The sequence below is a fragment of the Electrona antarctica genome, assembly GCF_951216825.1.
Source record: "Electrona antarctica genome assembly, chromosome: 9".
NCBI classification, from domain to species: domain Eukaryota; kingdom Metazoa; phylum Chordata; class Actinopteri; order Myctophiformes; family Myctophidae; genus Electrona; species Electrona antarctica.
In genome coordinates, this window is record NC_136790.1 from 12427307 (window position 1) to 12439788 (window position 12482).

Genomic DNA, 12482 nt, shown 5'->3' on the forward strand with positions numbered 1-12482 from the left:
CATCCAGAAGTTCATTCACCTACATCAATACACCTGTCCAAGTACTTAGTCATAGACTGCTGTTTTAACAAGCAGGCTGTTTGTTCCCGTATATACCTTCTGCTGCTCTACTACCTTAGTATTGGATGGACTGGCTATACCTTCTGCTGCTCTACTACCTTAGTATTGGATGGACTGGCTATACATTCTGCTGCTCTACTACCTTAGTATTGGATGGACTGGCTCCAGAACATATTGACTCCTCACTTCACTCTGTTTGTTCCCGTATATACCTTCTGCTGCTCTACTACCTTAGTATTGGATGGACTGGCTCCAGAACATATTGACTCCTCACTTCACTCTGTTTGTTCCCGTATATACCTTCTGCTGCTCTACTACCTTAGTATTGGATGGACTGGCTATACCTTCTGCTGCTCTACTACCTTAGTATTGGATGGACTGGCTCCAGAACATATTGACTCCTCACTTCACTCTGTTTGTTCCCGTCAGAGGCGTCTGGGAGAAATGCGAGGCCCTGTGCGATATGTTTTGGGGGAACCAAAACCGACCGCAGCTTAAATAGGTGAAAAATCAACTGCGACGGAACGGGCTGCGATGCGATTATTGTTTCTTAAAAAAAAAAAAAACACTGCCTAGCGCGAGGCCTCGCATGCGCGAGGCCCTGTGCGTACCTTCTGCTACTCCACTACCTTAGTATTGGATGGACTGGCTCCACAACATATTGACTCCTTACTTCACTGGCAGGCTGTTTGTTCCCGTATATACCTTCTGCTACTCCACTACCTTAGTATTGGATGGACTGGCTCCACAACATATTGACTCCTTACTTGATTGATTGATTGATTGAAAATTTTATTAACAGTTTGCAGAATTACAGTACATTTCAAGCACAAACTCAATACAAAGGCTGTTAACTGTGAGTGGACGACCCAATTAAGCATTACACTTGTTTACAACAGGGTCCACCATGTTCAATTCATCAAAACATTTAGAGACGTACAAATAGACACTTCTATATAGACAAAGAACAGTACAGGAATTCATCATAATGGAGGTAAAAAGGGAAAAGAAACATACAGTGAGGGGAAAAGGGGGGGGGGGGGCGGTGGGGGGGGATTCAGATTTTACGGGGGCCAGTTTCGAATTGCAGCCATCCGTAGGTGCCCTTTGAGAGCGGTTTTGAAGGAGTCAAGGGATTCGCATGTCTTAATGACTGTTGGTAGGGCGTTCCACATTTTGGTGGCATAGGAGCGAAAAGAATTTAGTCCCTTGTTTGTGCCGAATCTGGGTTGAACATGGTTCGTTGCACTCCCTCTGGTGTTGTGGGTGTGGACTTCGTTAACATTAAGGAAGTATCTACACAGGTACATGGGTATCTTGGTGGAGTATCGAATCTTGTGGACCAGACCCATCGCAAGATGCTGTACTCTGTCGCCGACCCTAAGCCATGCCAGTCTGTCAAAGTGGGCAGGGGTGAGGTGGGTTCGGGGGGTGAGGCCAAGTAGGAGCCTGACCAGTTTGTTTTGGGAGGTCTGGAGCCTAGTTTTAAGGGCCTTTGAGGTGCTGTGGTACCAGGAGGTGCATGCATAGTCAAAGAAGCCTTGTACAAGGGCTCCTGTTAAGGTCTTCAAGGTGTTTTTGTCGACCAGTGAGGAGATCCTGTAAAGGAATCTTGTTCTTTGGTTGACTTTTTTGATTACGTTGGTGGCCATTTTATCACCGGAAAGATTAGCCTCCAGGATGGAACCTAGGTAGGTAATTTCATCTTTATGTGTGATAACATTGTCACCCACTCTAACCAAGAAGCCATTTGCCTTGCTGAGATTACTATTAGATCCAAAGAGAATGGATTCAGTTTTTCCCAGGTGTAAAGATAGTTTGTTATCAGCGAGCCAGGTGCAGATTCTACCGAGTTCAGAGCTGAGGGCATTTTCAACCTGCAGTTTGTCCCTGTCCGAGACCAGCAGTGCCGAGTCATCTGCGAACAGGAACAAGTTGCAGTCACAAGCTGAAGTCATGTCGTTTACATATATTAGGAACAGTAGAGGCCCTAGTATGCTTCCTTGTGGAACGCCACAGCTCACTGGGAGGGGGGGGGGACAGTGTTCCGTTCACTTCCACCATCTGTTCTCTCCCCTCCAGGTAGGATTGCATCCAGCTCGCTGATGTGCTATCGAAACCAATTGCTTTTAGCTTGTTAACCAGTATGGAGTGGTTCACGGTGTCAAAAGCCTTTTGGAGGTCCAGCATGACCATGCCGCAGTATTTGCCAGCGTCCACCTCTTGTTTGATGTGGTCGCTCAAATAGAGAAGGCATGTGTCAGTGGAGTGGGATGTTCTGAAGCCAGATTGGAACTCGTACAATAATTTATTAGTGGCAAGATACTTTTCAACCTGTTCATAGACTATTTTTTCCATCACTTTCGAGATGGAGCTTAGAATAGAAATAGGGCGGTAGTTGCCGGGGTCTAATTTACTCCCTTTCTTGTGCACGGGGGTTACTTTGGCCAGTTTGAAATCTAGGGGGACCTGTCCCTGTTTGATGGAGAGGTTTACTATGTGGGTGATGATTGGAGCTATAGAGATGGCTGAGTCTCTGAGAAATTTGGAGGGAATATTGTCATGGCCAGTGGCCTTGTGGGGTTGGAGGGCACTCAGTTTCTTAAGTACCTCATCAGTTGTTACCATAACTAGTTTAAAATCGTCTTTACAAACAGAGTGTTGTTCGCTTTAATGTTTATGTTTGAAAACCTGGTTTTCAGTTTCTGACTATAGCCTAGTTGGTTGTTGAGTAGCTTCCAGAGCTCTCGAGGATTGTTTTTGTTTTCCTCAGCTTTATTATTAATAATACTTTTGGCGGATTTGATCATGGCAGTAACATTATTTCTTAGCCTGTTTCGTTGGGTTTTTAGGTTGTCCAGCTGAGCTTGGAGACCCCTGTTGAAGCGTTTGGCAAGCTTTGACTTGCATTTTAGAAATTCAGAGAATTTTTTGTCTCTGGCATTCGTTGCAGTCATTATGTCCGAATTCATCCATGGCTCCGAGCGGGTTTTGACCCTGATGGTTCTCAGAGGAGCCATGATGTTCAGTACTTCACTGGCAGGCTGTTTGTTCCCGTATATACCTTCTGCTACTCCACTACCTTAGTATTGGATGGACTGGCTCCAGAACATATTGACTCCTTACTTCACTCTTAGCCCGAGTGCCACAATGTTTTCTCAACAGTAGCAGGGGGTTATTTCCTCCAGACCTGTTCACCTGCTATTGACCTCTCGCTCTCTGTCTCTCTCTCTCTCTCTCTCTCTCTCTCTCTCTCTGTCGCTCTCTCTCGCACGCACACACACACACACACACACACACACACACACACACACACACACACACACACACACACACACACACACACACACACACACACACACACACACACACACACACACACACACACACAGCCTTTGTGTCTCTATGGGCGACACTCAGCCAAAAACCTATGTAGCGAGGGTAGAAATCTGTTTCTGGCTGCATCACATGGATTCACGTGGATAGCCAGAGTGCCTGACTCTGCATCGGAAGCAACTGGGGTCGGGGAAAACTTTGCCTACCTTGCATCCATTTCACATACTGCACTATCATTTTTTTTTTTTTTTTTTTTTTTACAAACAATTTCTCCTGAGGGGGTAGGGGTGAGTCTGTGCCATAGCATCAGCATTGCTAAAGTGCATCCGATGATCAGTGTTGCCAGAGTTTGTGGGGGAAACAAGCTGCCAGGTCTATGAAAACAAGCCCAAAAGAAGCGACTATTTACAGCCAGAAAATAGCTGATCTACAAGCTCACAACGTGTTGCAGTGCACAACGTGATATAAGCTTTTAAATCTGCTATTTTCCGCACAAAATAATTTTGGGGGGAAATATGTAATTAGTCACATTTTGTATGTGGGGAGTCCCTGGCACAATATTTTCAGATGGGGCGTCTGCAGACCACCACTCCTTGCCATGAATATGTTTAACTAAGGGGCGATTCACACTATGGTCCCGGGTGTGCACTCGGGACCACTTGGCAGATGTTGTGGTAGTGTGAATGATGCGTACCGTTCCTGGGAGCGGATCGCCCAACCGTCCCCAGGACCGCATGGGGGGCGGGTCTCTGGATCGTTGAAGTGTATTCAGATACGGATCCTTCCAATGTGAATGCATGCGTACCTAAAGAAGGAAGTGGACTGTTTTCTTTTAGAACGTGACAATCTCTAGTCGGCGAGCCAAGCGTCAACAAAAAAAAACACACAGACGCTGCATGACGCGTAACACCAGCGCATTTCTCAATGCCGCCCATCTCCTGTTGAATCTGCGTATACGCGCAGCACTGCAGTACGCGCTGATCTTATTCTGCGGTCTACACGTGGCTCTTGGGCTTTGCTTGGCATAGTTTCCAAAGTAAAACAAAATAATAATAATGCTAAAGTAGAATCCATAGCAAGCAAACTAATATCAAACACGACACTGGAGCACAGAACTAACTGACACAGTGAATAGCAGGCAGTCTGACAGTGAAGTAACGGCAAAGAGGCAATGCAATGCAGTGTGTCTGGATTTATTGGAGACAATGTCGCAGAGTTGATGGTCAGTGTCCGTGCGTGCCAGCCATCAAGCACACCGCCACCTGGAGGATTAAAGTGTGTTATGCAAGTGTACCCGGGTGCGCTGTTGAATCTCGGGCAATGTGAATCATGGCCATCGGGGACCAGGCAACCGTATTCGGAAACGGTTCCAATGAAACGGATTCAGTCCCTCTCAGTTTGAATCCCCTATAAGAGCCACTGATTTATAAACAGCATCAGGAAAACCAAATAAGCAACTGTACTTTAGAAGCAAGCCCAGAAAACCTAACCCGCAACTACCAACATTTACAAGCGACTTTACAGAAAAACAAGTCCAAAGTCGCTTTTAATAAGCGGACGTGGCAACACTGGATGTGATTTCAAAAGTGGCAAAAGTGCTGTAGGCCTACAGTCCTACACAAACCCATAGGTTTATATACAAAATAAGTAGCGTAGACAGACAGAGACATACTGTATGCACAACTAGATATTCTGTATCACCACATACTGTACAGTACACTGTACATTTCTCCTATAAGATCACTATGTGGTTCTAGAAGAGATATCCACTGTACTACCATACTGCATGGCATGCTTTTCTCTAACCAGCCTTATCGAAGAACAAAATGACAAAGTTTCAAACATTGGTTTAACAAAACTGAAAACATTGGATAAATGAAAACATCTAAGCAAGGGACTGTCCAAGAACAGAGCGCAAAAGATACGTTTCAATCTACTATTTGTTTTTATGCTTAATCTTACTTTGTGGCTTTTTGACCGCAGAATATGGTTCTAGTACACACAGATATGAGATATACAGTGAATACATACACATTCATACACACCTAAGCACATACACCTGGGATTTTCTATATTTCCCTTCCAGTTCAATCTTAGTAGCATCTGTAATATTCTGCAATATTGTCAGCATTATTACTACACTTAAGCCAGTGCACAGTAAACAGTATATTCATAAATCCTTTGATGAAGACATCACGGTGCAGCACTGCCATCATTTTCATTTCTGTTGTTGTCTTTTTGTCTTTCTTCTTTATTCGTTTTATTCGTTTTATTCGTTTTCTTTCTTTCTTTCTTTCTTTCTTTCTTTCTTTCTTTCTTTCTTTCTTTCTTTCTTTCTTTCTTTCTTTCTTTCTTTCTTTCTTTCTTTCTTTCTTTAAAGACAGTTTAATATTACAGTGTATACTATAGTAGCCTATGCTGGACGAGTGAAAAAAAGTCCAAGTAAAATACTTTAACCCACAATCAACCACAATAATGTTTTAACATCCAGACTATTCTTCAGCAAAAAGGCATTTCAGAGAGTTCAGCTGCCCCTCTTGAAACAATTTTGTAGATATTACCTCTCAAAAGAAAAACGGAAAGAAACCCTGATTATTCTCTATGGGTTGAAGTGGTTCTTTCTCTCTTTTGTCTTTTTCACTTATTGCCCTCATAATCTGAGTGTGTGTCGTATATATATTGTCTCTTTACCTCTCTTCTGTCTTCTAACGCTCCCTTCAAATTGTCTTACAGACCTCTTTGCTTTCCCTTTTGCCTGTTGCCTTCCTTCCTCTCCCCTCTCACTGTGTTATCTGCCTGGGCTCCATTTCCTTGCTCCGTGGTACTCCCTGACTCACTAGCTTTCATTTTCATGATAATCCAACAGCACCACTGGACTGCGAAATCACTTCTACTGCCTTCTCACCACCACCACCCTTCCCTCGCTGTGATCCCCCTCCCTCCCTATTGGTTTATCTTTTCTCCTTGGGGCTTTATTTTGCTCTCTGTAATTAAATGTCATTTTCAGCTCTTCCGTTTTTTTCTTCTTTTGTGTGTGTGTGACGTGTGTGTGTGTGTGTGTGTGTGTGTGGGGGGGGGGGGTCATCTTATCATTGTCAAAATAGAAAAGGGTCACGTGTGTGTGAGTGAGATGCATAATGTCTTGGCATAGGTTAAGCCTGGTTAAAACCCACAACCACTTAGTCAGGGAGTTAACATGGTGAGTTACACATTATCTTTGTCCTAGTTTCCTTATTAATGGATTTTATAATACATTCAGTTATAAGACGACAGTAGTTTGTGGTGATTGAGTTGCGAAGTAAAGTGCAGCAGTGAAACGTGATAGGGTTTACATTTAAACTGGAAGTGCACTCCGTCGAGGTGCCAACTTGCACCTTGTGTGCAAGCAGAGCGCGCAAGTACTGCTACTAACTAACGTCTATTACAACTGCTGTTCTAAATCCTTTAGACCCGTTATTGACCTTATACCAACCTTGAAACGTGCCTTAGACCCGTTATTGACCTTATACCAACCTTGAAACGTACTTTAGACCCGTTATTGACCGTATACCACCCTTGAAATGTGGACGCCTCTGCCTTGCATAGTCCCCAGTGAATAGGCATGTTGCCCTTCACTGGTAACCTTACTTTGGATTTTAAATATATGAAGGTATTGTAGGCTGGGATCTTACAAAAAAGCCCCCCTTTTAAATACATACATGCATGCATGCACGCACGCACGCACGCACGCACGCACGCACGCACGCACGCACGCACGCACGCACGCACGCACGCACCGACATACGCAGCCGATTACAGTACTTGCACGCTCTGCTTGCGCAAGTAATAATAAAGAGACACACATATAGAGCAGAGACCCAACATTGTCCCACCCTGAGCAAGCACTTTTTGCAACAGTCTAATATCGGCATGGCTCCCATGTGGATCATACTGAGCCCATAACAAGACCCAGTGATTCTCATTTCAAGGACCAGTTCGATATGCATTGATTAGGCCATCGACTTCTTTTTATTTTTATTCTAGCCCCTCTAACACCTGCTTTGTGTGTTCCTCCCATGATGTCATGTGTGTGGCCTTTTTATGACGAAATTTCTTGCGTACATCAAAGTCAATGGCCAAGTCAATGGCAAAAAATGACACAGGTGGGTGACATCAGAGAGGAGGTGGGTCATATCATACATAATCATTGTGATAAAATACCCCAATCAAAGGCCACCAGACCCAATGTTGAGAAACTGTGTTGAAGGGCTGTAGGCAACAAAAAAAATCACACTAAATCACGCCTAAGTTAAAGTGCTCTAAACAAACATTAAAAGTCCATAGACTTGGCTGCCACATGACGTCACTTTAAAAGTGCTCTAAACAAACAGAGGTGACAAACTGACGATTGAGCCTATTGACACACAGTATGGCAGCCCACTATAGTCACATTCAATAGATCCCGTGATCTTTTGTGGCCAGTCTGGGGTCTAATAGGACTATAGTACATAAAAATCACACCTGTGTGAAGTGAGGGGCGCTAATATATTACAGTCTAACTCATGTTGATTAGGTGATGTAATGGTGATTTAAAACAAACGGTGCCAACACAAACATTAAATGCCATTAACAATAAAGAGACAATATGATGTAATGTAATGAGGGACAATATGCATTTTTCCTTCATTGTCAATGGCTTTTTTAAAACAAACATTGAACTAAAAACATTAAACCTGTATATGGGCCATTCTACCGAATTGGTTCAAATTGCAGTCCCACAATGAAAAACACATATTAACCCTCTTATGGCCACCCTAATTAACAGTGGATTGTGCCTTCTACCTGCACTATTCATACTGTATGTTTAATTCGTCATTTTAATGCCAATAGAAAAATCTGTGAACATACACACTATATCTCACTACCGAAACAATTAGTCACTAATTAGTGACATGATTGTTTCGGTAGTGACAACATTGGATGTTTATGCTTTTTAATGTACTTAATTCTGTAACAAAATGTAAAAAGTGTGGCAGAGAGAGACTGAGAGGTTTGTTGGGCTTCCATACGCTCCGAAGTGATCAGGCAATAGTAGTAGTTTAGTAGTAGCTTGAGCAAATGTAAAGCATCTTATGAGTTAATATTTAGCAAAATAGTTAAGTGACTATGGCACCGCATTGTAAAGACGATGCTGTGGTCACTACCGAAACAGTGCAGTCACTACCGAAACACTGCTGTTTTGTCTAAGATCAAAGATAGTGAGTTATCAACCAATATTTTAAGATCATGATTGGTTAGGTGTATGTGTAATGTCAACTACCAATAATGCTGAAATCAATATAATCCACTTTATACATTTTACAAAGAATATTGCGTTTATATTTTGATTACTCTCAATAATTCAACATAATTTAAATGTATTTAATTGTGGAACCACCTACCTAAATTCTTAAAAATGGTCTGTACAGGGGGGAATTGAAAAAAAGAAATAGATTAAAATAAGTATCTTTTTTCGAAGGTAAAAGTCTATGTTTCGGTAGTGACACATTTTGGGAGAGGAAAGATATTCCAATACATTATTAAAATAAAATATGATAATTGACTGCCTTTACTAAATAAGTGTCCCTTAGATCTGGTGCAACATGAATATGGTCAAAGTTTTTTCAAAATAGCATACAAATTTCACACAATTCCCAACTCTGAATTTGAACCAATTCTGTAGAATAGCCCATAGGAGGGGTTAGCGCCCCTCAATAATAGAGAAATCGCCGTAAAATGTTGTAAAAATAAAGAAATAATAATAATAAATACAAACATACATATTTAGCCACTTGCTCGAATGCCCCCGCCCCCTGTCCAAAAATCACGAAAATCGCTAAAACGAAATAAAGCAGCAAATGATAAGAATTTAACACTCATCTTTTACAATCTCTAATAACAACCTAAAACATAAAATCAGCAAATTGCAAGATAGCCGAGGACAAACAGACACACAGTCACAGAAACATACTGACACAAACTCTTAGATGGCTTGCTCTTACACATTGTCATATTTCATTGTAAATAGTAAAAAAAAATCACACCTGTGTGAAGTGAGGGGCGCTCTTATCATCATACGTCATCATACATCGTCTCATTCCGACCTCGGACCAATCACAATTTCACATCTCCCATCAACTCATTCTGGCCAATCAGACTTTGCGTCCGCACCTTCGTCTTCAATGTTTGTGTTTACTGTTTACCCAATGTTTGTGTTTGCACAAACACTCAAAGCTGGCCATTCATTGTCAATGGCATTCAATGTTTGTGTTTACACAAACCCTCAAAGCTGGACATAGGCCCTCAATAAATATTAAAAACTTAGAACAATAACAAAAATAGACAATCTTCAAGCTACAAGCACAACGCCTCATCATGCAACCCTTGTAGAGCAGCTTTCATACAGGGCTGAAGTACATACACATATCCCCCAGGACAATCACTTACACGTTGTGCACAGCTATTCACACCCACATGACACACAGAGATAAAACCCCCATTTCAAGGCTTGTGAGCCTGCTTTTAAAATAGGTCAAAGTTAGGCCACATCTCAGGTCCTGCGGGCTTTTATAATCACTTGGATCATATCAGACTGTCGCAGGTTCTATGCTTACAAAGACCAATCGTCCACAAGAGGCCATATATCCTGCAAAAGTGCCCTTGAGCAAGATATTTATGCTGCTCGTTAAGAATCAGCTAATAGCATTCTTGAAATTAATCTGTGACAGCTCATAGACCTCTGTCAGTGACTCATGTCTCTCTGTCTGTACGACATTCTTGTCGTTTCGTATTTCACCTTGAATTTCAGTGCCACAGTGAAATAACATTCTTCTACAGTAGACATTTTTCAAAAACAAATCTGTTGCCATTATATACCCATACATGCCTTGGGAAGCTGAAATTGTGTATGCTGTTAACTACCTGCAAAATTGTATCAGGCATTATTTTAGATAAATAGTGTTCCAACTTCAAAGTAAACCCGGGTGTTGTTTTTCTCAGCTTCACAACCTCTTTTCTTGTGCCTCTGATGGAATAAAAATAGCTTAATACAAAAAGCATACGTTTCTACTGATTGCCTCAAAGGAAAATCAGACATCTGTTAAGACAGAAAGATTAAAAAATTACGTAGAGAAGGCCGTTGTGTGAGATGCATTCTCGCTCACACAGAAAACAGTAGGCAATATCAGATACTGTAGCTTGTAGCGCAAAGCAGTGGGAGGGGAAATGTCCATTTGACTCCTCTTCGTGACAGCGAATCAATGCAGCCGGGGGCACAGATAGAAATGAATTGATTGTCACCAATAAAACTCCAATTAAACAAACGAACAAGCCTGGGAGAGAGAAGCCTCCTACGAGACAAGCAGCTCTCATCTTCTCATCAGTCCTCGGGGGAGGATGGAGGGTTTGGAGGGGGGGGGTGGCAGAGAGCGAGGTCCATTTCCTCTGAACACACTCTCTAGGAGTAGAAGTTATGGATGAATGTGAAGAGTGGGCATGCTACAGATGGAGAATCAGATACCCATTAGATTAGAGAGAGGCAGAGGGAGAATGCCATTGATCCAAAGCATTCCTAACGATGTAACGGGATCTTAATTATGGTGGCATCTGACCTTGCAGGATTCTAGTCAATTCTAGAGCGCGCTTGACTTTGTTAGCATGAAGCCCCTCACCAATAGACTTTTTCTATTCATGTAGGTGTCTCCTTTTTGCACTCTCGCTCTCTCTCTGTCTCTCTGTCTCTCTGTCTCTCTCTGTCTCTCTGTCTCTCTCTCTCTCTCTCTCTCTCTCTCTCTGGCTCTCTCTCTCTCTCTCTCTCTCTCTCTCTCTCTCTCTCTCTCTCTCTCTCTGGCTCTCTCTGGCTCTCTCTCTCTCTCTCTCTCTCTCTCTCTCTCTCTCTCTCTCTCTGGCTCTCTCTCTCTCTCTCTCTCTCTCTCTCTCTCTCTCTCTCTCTCTCTCTCTCTCTCTCTCTCTGTCTCTCTCTCTCTCTCTCTCTCTCTCTCTCTCTCTCTCTCTCTCTCTCTCTCTCTCTCTCTCTCTCTCTCTCTGGCTCTCTCTCTGGCTCTCTCTCTCTCTCTCTCTCTCTCTCTCTGGCTCTCTCTCTCTCTCTCTCTCTCTCTCTCTCTCTCTCTCTCTCTCTCTCTCTCGCGCTCTCTCTCTCTCTCTGCTGGCAGCTACTGTACTGTACGTTCACTCACAGTGCCTTCACTGTATTTCATTCTTATACAGTATGCACTTATGTATGTTCTTCTAGTCCTCCCTCCACCCACCTAAACAGCAGTTAAGGATTCTTTATGCTCTTACAGGCCATCAAATGAAGTTAAAGATGAATAATGTTCCCCATCCCCAGAGAACGCACATGCTCTCCCGACTCTCTTCCCTTCTCATCTCAGTTCTTTGCTAATATCATTTTCCTCAGTATCTCCTTCTATCTCATATGCTCCCTAATCCGATTGTTCTTTTTTCCCCTGCTATTGAGTTCCCACATCATATCTGTATTCAGAGGTTCACAGGAATCCCACTCCATCTTCACATGTGATTTTCGGCATTGCTCTCCGGAATGGGGAACACATGCACACTAAATGGAGGAATGCGCTAATGTCATATTGTGAAACACGTGCCAAGTTTATTGTGGAATGCCAAAAACATATATCACTTCAATTGAATTTTGGTGTTTATGGATCCATGTAGTGGGTTGTATAGAGTTAAACCTTATTACTCTTGTTTATCTTTATGATGGGAGACAACGGTTTCTCCATATACTGTAGAAGCCTTTGAAAAAATGTTTGTAAAGATATCTTTTAGGGATTTTTCATGCCTTTATTGCTAGGTAGACAGTAGTGTGACACACAGCAAAGGTCGTCGGGATCGGGACTCGATTTCCAGCCTAGGTGCCCGGACCGCTAGGCCGGCACCAGGCCGCACAATATTGAAATTGTGACCGATATCCGAATTCCAATTATTTGCAGGGTCATATCGGCCGATATCGATACCGATAATTATGTCATTATTATGTAATATTTGCTGAATTAAAAAAGCTGGCGAAAGTAGTCACTATAACATCTGACACA